A 9,210-nucleotide genomic window follows, 5' to 3' on the forward strand; every position below is an offset into this window, starting at 1 on the left:
CACCGAACCACTATAAATCATTGTGTTTGTGGTATGCTTTATTGTTTCTCTTTAATTCTCCATTATATCCTTGCATTCTTTTTTAAGTAATTAATCTCAAACCAAAGTCTCTCTCTTCATTCATCAAGCTTTTGATATATAATTTTTACAAGTAATTAGTTAAGCCTAAAATTTTTAAAACCCAATTCACCCCCCCTCTTGGGTTGCATAGCTGGGCAACAAGTGGTATCAGAGCCCGGTGCTCTAGCCCTTCTTTGATCTAAAATCAAAGAGCCAAAGATCTATGGCAACCCACTCGGCACTTCTCTAGCCGAGGGGCAATCTACCAACCGACCTCCACTTTTCAATGGGTCTAACTACACCTATTGGAAAGCTCGGATGAAGATTTTCATACAAGCACTAGACTATGATATGTGGAGTATCATAGTGAACGGTCCACACACACCCACCAAGATAATAGATGGTGAGGAGTCAAGCAAACCCGAAAGAGAATGGGATGAGGTTGATAAGAAATTGGCACAGTTAAATGCTAAAGCTATGAATGTTCTTTATTGTTCACTTGATGCAAATGAATTTAATCGCATTTCTACCTGTGCATCTGCTAAAGAAATATGGGATAGGTTAGAAGTAACCCATAAGAGAACAAATCAAGTAAAGGAGTCTAAAATAAACATGCTTGTACATAAATATGAGTTATTTAAAATGGAGCATGATGAGTCCATAACTGCTATGTTTACTCGCTTTACTGAATAATTAATGGTTTGAAGAGTCTTGGCAAATCTTATACTAACAGTGAGCTTGTAAGGAAGATTCTCAGGTCATTGCCAAGAACCTGGGAAGCCAAGGTGACTGCTATCCAAGAAGCAAAGGACTTGAACACTCTACCTCTAGAAGAGCTTCTTGGATCCTTGATGACTCATGAGCTTAGCATGAAGCAACATCAAGAGGATGAAGTCAAAAAGAAGAGAACCATTGCCCTCAAATCCACAGCCTCTCCTGATGAAGAAACTGACGACACAGAAGATGAAGAACAGGATGAAGAAATGGCACTCATCACCCGAAGATTCAAGAAGTTCCTAAGAAAGAGGAAACAGGGGATGAGAAAGAGACCTTTCACAAAAGGGGAACAAAGCAAAGAGAAAGAAAAAGATCAACCCCTTATATGCTATGAGTGCAAGAAGCCGGGGCATTTCAAATCCGAATGTCCACAATTGAAGAAAGGTCCCAAAAAGTTCAAAAAGAAGGCAATGATGGCCACATGGAGTGTGAGCGACGATCAAGCTCCGATGAGGAGACCTCAACAGAACAAGCCAACCTGTGCCTTATGGCACACGATAATGAGGTAATTTCTGAAACCCCTAGTGAATTTACTTTTGAAGAATTGCATGAAGCCTTCAATGATTTAATTGATGAATTGAAGAAACTAGGAATGAAAAAAAAGAACTAAAATGAAAAATCAGTCTTTAGTAAAACAAGCAGAAAATCTTTCATTGAAAAATCTACTTTGCTTCAAGAGAACCAAAGCCTAAAGAATGATATTAATAAGCTGAAACCTATAGTAGATAAATTCACCTTAAGTTCAAACAAACTAAATATGATTCTTGAAAATTAAAAGACCGTATATGATAAGGCCGGACTTGGCTATAACCCCTTAAAGAAACAAAAATTTTGAAAAATATTTATGTAAATTATTCAAGTAACAAGCCTACCAATACTACTTGTTTTAAATGTGGTAGAATAGGACATAAATCTTACACTTGTGCAAACATAACTGTAAAGAAAATATGGGTTCCAAAAGGAACCATCTTGACTAACCAAAAAGGACCCAAGAAAGCTTGGGTACCTAAAATAAAAATTGATATTTGTTTGCAGGTGTGTCTAGCATCCCATGGAGAAAACAGGAAATGGTATCTGGACAGTGGATGCTCGAGAACATGACTGGTGATGAATCACAATTCATCACGCTTGATGCTAAGGATGGAGGGATGGTCACCTTTGGAGATAATGGCAAAGGAAAGATCATCGGGATATGTAACATTGGTATCACTCCCTCCAAATATATTGAAAATATTTTGTTAGTTAAAGGTTTAAAGCATAACTTACTTAGCATTAGTCAATTTTGTGATAAAGGGTATAAAGTAGTTTTTGAATCATCTGTTTGTATTGTGACTAGTCCTATTAATGATGGCATCAAATTTATAGGACATAGACATGGCAATGTTTATATGGTAGATCTAAATGATTTAGCCAAATTAGACATGCAATGCCTAGTATCCTTAAATGCTAAAGTTAATGAGACTAGTTGGCTTTGGCATCGTAGACTTGCTCACATTAGCATGCATTCTCTTTCAAAATTAATTAAGAAAGAATTAGTTCATGGCTTGCCTAAACTGAATTTTGAAAAAGATAGGATTTGTGATGCATGTCAACTAGGTAAGCAAACTAGAGTTTCATTTAAATCCAAAAAATTGTTTCAACTTCTAGACCATTAGAGCTTTTGCATATGGATTTATTTGGACCAACTAGAACCACAAGTCTAGGAGGAAAACGATATGGTTTTGTAATAATAGATGATTATTCACGTTTTACTTGAGTTTTCTTTTTGGCACACAAAGATGAAACTTTTCATATTTTCACTAAATTTCATCGAAAAGTCACTAATGAAAAAGGATTTTCAATTCAAAATATTAGAAGTGACCATGGAACTGAATTTGAAAATCAAGACTTTGAAAAATTTTGTGATGAGAATGGAATCGGCCATAACTTCTCTGCTCTAGAACACCCCAACAAAATGGGGTAGTTGAAAGGAAAAATAGAACCTTAGAAGAAATGGCCCGTACCATGCTTTGTGAAAGCAACCTTCCAAGATATTTTTGGGCGGAAGCTATTAACACAGCATATTACATTTAAATCGTGCTTTGATCAGACAATTTTTAAGAAAACCCTCTATGAACTTTGGAAAGGAAGAAAACCAAATATTGCATATTTTCATGTTTTTGGCTGCCGATGTTTTGTATTAAATAATAGCAAGGAAAGACTTGGTAAATTTGATGCAAAATCAGATGAAGCAATCTTTCTGGGTTACTCCTCTACTAGTAAAGCTTTTAGAGTTTTTAATAAAAGAACTTTAGTAGTTGAGGAGTCCATTCATGTTGTCTTTGATGAATCTAACGATCTTCCTTCAAGGAAGAATGAGGGTGTTGATGATGCAGATCCATTAATAGAAGGTATGAAGGAGATCACTCTGAAAGATTCAGCCACTCCAGAGGACAAGGAACAAGAAGACAAACAAGATGAGATAGGTGAGGAAATTCAAGAACAACCTCAAGGTACAAATGACCTACCCAAGGAATGGAGGTATGTTCACAACCACCCTAAGGAGTTAATTATTGGTGATCCTATGCATGGTGTAAAAACTCGCTCTTCACTTAGAGATGTGTTTAATCATTGTGCTTTTGTATCTCATTTTGAACCTAAAACTATTGAAGAAGCTGAAAAAGATCATAATTGGATTAATGCAATGCAAGAGGAACTTAATCAATTTGAAAGAAATAATGTTTGGACTTTGGTTTCAAGACCTAAAAACTGTTCAATAATTGGCACAAAATGGGTCTTTAGAAACAAATTAGATGAGCATGGTAATGTAATTAGAAATAAAGCAAGATTGGTTGCTAAAGGATATAATCAAGAAGAAGGGATTGATTTTGATGAAACCTTTGCACCAGTAGCTAGATTAGAAGCCATTAGACTTCTACTTGCATATGCTTGCTTTATGAAATTCAAATTGTTTCAAATAGATGTTAAAAGTGCATTTTTAAATGGATTTATTGCTGAAGAAGTTTATGTAGAACAACCCCCTGGATTTAAAATCATGCCTTTCCTAATCATGTTTTTAAATTAAATAAGGCTTTATATGGATTAAAACAAGCACCTAGAGCATGGTATGATAGACTAAGCAAATTTTTACTAAATAATGTTTTCAAGAGGTAATGTAGATACAACCTCTTTATCAAAAGAAATCAAAATGATATGTTAGTTATACAAATTTATGTTGATGACAAATTTTTGGATCTACTAATGAATCCCTTTGTCAAGACTTTGCTAAGCTTATGCAGGGGGAGTTCGAGATGAGCATGATGGGAGAACTCACCTTCTTCCTCGGACTCCAGATCAAACAATCAAAAGAGGAAATCTCCATCACCCAAAGCAAGTACACCAAGGAACTACTCAAAAGATTTGGAATGGAGAACTCCAAACCCATTGGCACACCAATGAGTCCCTCATATAAGCTTGACAAGGACGATGAAGGTAAATGTGTAGACTTAAAATACTATAGAGGTATGATTGGATCATTATTATATTTAACTGCAAGTAGGCCTGATATCATGTTTAGTGTTTGTTTATGTGCTAGATATCAATCTAATCCTAAAGAATCTCACTTGAATGCTGTTAAAAGAATCCTTAGATACTTAAATGGTACTCAAACTTTAGGGTTATGGTACTCTAAGGACTCACAAATAGATTTATTAGGATATTCTGATGCTGACTTTGCTGGATGTAAACTAGATAGAAAAAGCACAAGTGGAACTTATCAATTTCTTGGAGTTAACCTAATCTCATGGTTTAGCAAGAAACAAAATTCGGTAGCACTGTCTACGGCTGAGGCCGAATACATTGCAGCCGGAAGTTGTTGTGCTCAAATCTTGTGGATTAAGCAACAACTCGAAGACTTTGGAATTAAACTTAATGAAACACCAATAAGATGTGACAACACAAGTGCCATAAATCTATCTAAAAATCCTATTCAACACTCAAGATCCAAACATATTGAAATAAGACATCACTTCATAAGAGAACATGTTCAAAACAAAATATAATTCTTGAATATGTTTGCATCGAAAATCAATTAGCTGATATCTTTACAAAGGCCCTTAGTGAGGATAGATTCTGTGAAATTAGGAGAAATCTAGGAATTCTTGATCCATTTGCCTGAATTAATTTTCAAATTCCAATGATTTATGGTCAAAATTTCCTAAGAGCTCAATTTCCAACACCTTTCTTGGTCCCAAAAGCTCAAGTTTTTCATTCTAAAAACTCATCTTAGAGCTAAACTCCTTCTCCCCAAATTTCAAATTTTTTGAAATTTATTCACATTTTTCCTGATTTTCTGAACTTCATGAGTCAACCCCATGAGTCGACTCAATGGCAAACTTGTAATTCCCAGCAACTTCCAACGGGCTGAAGGGTTTATATTTTGAATTACTGTTCGTGAGCCGACCCTCACGCTCGTCTTCCTCCTTCTGAAATCCATTCTCCCTTCTCCCATTTGCTCCATTTCCAAGGCTTGAGCTAGTGGAACTCCTCCCGCCTCCTCTCCACCGCAAATCGCCACTCGGGGAAAGGTTCTTTTGTGACCTCTTCCCTTGTTCTTCACGGTTGGAGCGTGCCCTAGCACTCCACCGTCCCTCTCAAATCCACTCATTCTCTCCTCCAAAACCTCAAATCACTCTCTTGTGATCCTTCCTCCACTCTCTCACTTGCTCCTCAAGTCTCCTCGCCTGGTATTGAAGAGGGTATGGCACCAAAAATGAAGCTTCCCCAAAGGAGAAAGTCTGTCCGAGAACTTGAAGAAAATGTCAGAAAGAAAAGGCAAGCGGCACAGTCCTCCTCTGCTCCCGTTCCAGCTTCAGTTCAAGGTCCTTCACAGTCTTCTCAAACCCCCAATAAGAACCCTCTCTCAGATAGAAAAGTAGAAACCGGAAAAAACATTGACTTCCGGTTCTTTGAAAGTGAGGGATTTTCTTTAGCAAGTAAGATCAAAAATCAGGGATGGAGCTTTTACTGTTCACTCAAAGAAGTCACCTTTGTTGACCTTGTTAGGGAGTTTTATCAGAATCTTATTTATGGAAATGGGTCAGTAACTTCAACTGTGAAAGGGATTGATATCTGTCTGGATCCTGTCATTTTAGGGGAGATTTTACACTTACCTAGTGAAGGTTATGCATACATGGAACTCCCCGTGAAAGAAGAAGGTATAAGTGTTATACTTGGAGGAACCTACCAAGGGAATTTGAATAAACTAGAGGCCAAGATTTTACCTATAGAAATGAGAATCTTACATCAAATGGTCACAAAACTTTTCTTCCCTAGGAGTGGTAGGCACGATCTTCTGTCAGGCAGGGACATATGCATTATGTTTCACATTATCACAGAAACCCCCCTAAACCTCCCGGCACTTATGATAGAGGCCATGAGAGAGACTCTGAACAGATCTAAGGCACATTTGCCTTATGGTATGGCCCTGACTAGAGTTTTCAGGAGGTTTGGAGTTAGTTGTGAGGGGGAGGCTCCCACCAAACTGTCTCATGTTGATACCTTCAACCTACACACCCTGCACCGAATGGGATTCACAAAATCTGGTGGTGGTTGGATCAGGGGAGCTGAAGAGAGAGCTGAGGAGAGAGCAGAGGAAAGAGCTGAGGATACAGCAGGAGACAGAACTGAAGTCAGAGCTGAAGAAGAAGAAGGTCCATCATCTCCTGTTCATGACTTCAGGGCAGCTTCACCAGATATACAGTTCTTTCCGGATCCAGAGGCTGGCCCTTCTGAGTTTACCAGGATACCCACACCTGTGCATCAGCCAGAGAGCAGAGCACCTCCGCCAGAGTTCACATTGTCCGATTATCAGATTGAGCGGATTGCACAGCGTATGGTCTCTTTGATGTCGAGTCAGATGAGCAGTACTTCATTTGTACCAGGGGCTACTTCTACTGATCAGACTTTGACTCCCCACATCTCCATAGTATATCAGATGATGGCAGATCAGTCCATGAGGATTCAGCAGCTTGAGGACACTGTATTGAGACTGACTGGCAGAGTTCTCGAGTTACAGGGGCAGGTCTTCGATTTGGCACACCCTCAGCCTCAGGAGTCTACGATTGAGGTCACTGATCTCACTGCAGAGGCCGACAGACTCAGAGGAGCTCTTGAGGGCGGTTATGAGTTACTGAGGAAGGAGATCAGAGGATCAAGTGAGCAAGCTACTACTCAGTTCACTGCACTTCTCCAGGCTGTCTCCAGGGCACTGACTGTACTTGACTCCATCAGACTTACCCTTTCAGTTCAGTCCCTAGCTTCTCAGCATTCTCAGCCACCCAGTTCCTCCCGTTCGCCTGCTCGTGCCAGTTCTTCCTCTCGTGCCAGAGGCAGACGGGGTCGAGGATGCATCTCAGATCCAGATCCATCTGCTCCTTATCACATTTCTAATGATTCTGATCATTGATCATTTCTAGATCCTAGGTGTTAGTGTTTAGTCCTCTCTAGGATCTGTATTTTTGGGGCCATGTATTGACATGAGCTAGTTGACTTTGTATGATACTTTTTATGTTACAATCTATGTACTGAAACAATTATGGCTTTACCTTTGGAATGATGATTATCTTACTTTGGTTATATATTCTCTTTTGTGAAATATTGTCTTCTCTTTATGGTATTATCATTTTATGATTGCTGTTAATAGTTGCTTCATTAAGGGGGAGCAAACCCTACAAGAGGAGAAATTAAAGAATGCTTCAGAAAAAGGACTTAACCTTGTTTGATGATGTCAAAAAGGGGGAGAAATTAAACACAAAGAAATCCATCAAAAGCAAACACTACAAATTATGAGAAATTAATACATTGACAATTTTAAGTACAAATGCTAAATATACTACAAATAAGTACCTTTTAAAATTACTCATACTCTGATTTGCTGTAAACCATTGAATATGCTTTGATAGGCTTTCAAATTCTAAACCCACTCTGATATATTGAATACATTGCTCTAATACTTTGACAATTTTTTTTACTACTCCGATACATTACTCAATTTTACTCTGATACATTGAAAAACTATTTTTATTACTCTGATACTTTGCAAAATTTTTCTCTGATACTTTGTAAAATTATTTTTCCTACACTGATACATTGCAGGATTTTCATTTCTCTTGCTCTGATACATCTTAAACTTAAATGATCTAATACTCTTTCCCAATCAACTATTAAATATGCTTTGGCACACATGACTAGTTTTGAGAATTGAGAAAATTTTTTTTTTCTTGCTCTGATAATAAAATCAAATTTTCTGCTCTAACACCAAAACAATAATCCAATGAGCATATCTTCCAATCTTTAAGCAAATGGACAAACCATTTATGCATACAACCATTTGTATCACATGCCAAAAGAATCATACTCTTTTCAAGCATATGCACCTAAAATACAATCTGTTGAAATTCATGATTCAGAAAAATGCTTTTGTTCAAATATTTTGTCATCATCAAAAAGGGGGAGATTGTTGCTCCTAGATTGATTTTGATGACTACAAAATAGTTTGAAGGGATACAAATATTTTTTATTTGAAAAAGACCTTATGCTCTACAGGGGCAAAATCGTAATTTCATCAAAACTCTGATTTGATAGCATCATCGTGTAGAATAAATGATATGTAATCTATTGGTAAAAGTTTTATGGTTTTTGGACTTATATTTTTGGAGTTATGAAGGTTTGAAGTTCATGAGTCGACTCATGAGTCAACTCATGAAACTATGAGCTGATTGGCACGCAAAGATTAGCCATGGCACGCTGGTTTCCTGGCTTGGCACGACCTGTGAGTCGACTCATGAGTCGACCCACAAGGCATGAGTCGACTCATGAGTCGACTTCTGCTGTTTTGGGCCAAGAAAATCCAGAAACCAAATCTCTGGACTTTGCAACAGAGGTCGACTCATGAGTCGACCCCTGAGGCATGAGTCGACTCATGAGTCGACTCATATGACGGGATTTGCCTGTAACGGCTAGTTTTTGGCCAGATTTGGTTGCTTTTTAATGCTGCTTTTTGTGCTCTAACGGCTCTTTTTCTGCCTAGTTTGTTTTCCTTTGTCTCTTAAGGCTATAAAAGGTTTCAAAAGGTGGAAAACAAAATAGAGAGATCCAAATATCCAAGAGGCATTCAAGTGATTTGAAAAGAGAAAATCAAGAGCATTCAAGAGGGCATTCAAGTGCATTCAAGAGAAGGTTTTTCAAGCCAACTACTCAACATCATACAAGAGCTCATTTAAAAGCCTTCAAGAAGCCATCAATCAAGCTCACCAACTCCTCAAGCATTTACTTCATCTCTCATCCACTTTGAGGAAATCCAAGAGGGGCTTCTTCATTTGAGTAAAGCATATT

This window comes from Elaeis guineensis, chromosome 8 (genome assembly GCF_000442705.2).
Source record: "Elaeis guineensis isolate ETL-2024a chromosome 8, EG11, whole genome shotgun sequence".
NCBI classification, from domain to species: Eukaryota; Viridiplantae; Streptophyta; class Magnoliopsida; order Arecales; family Arecaceae; genus Elaeis; species Elaeis guineensis.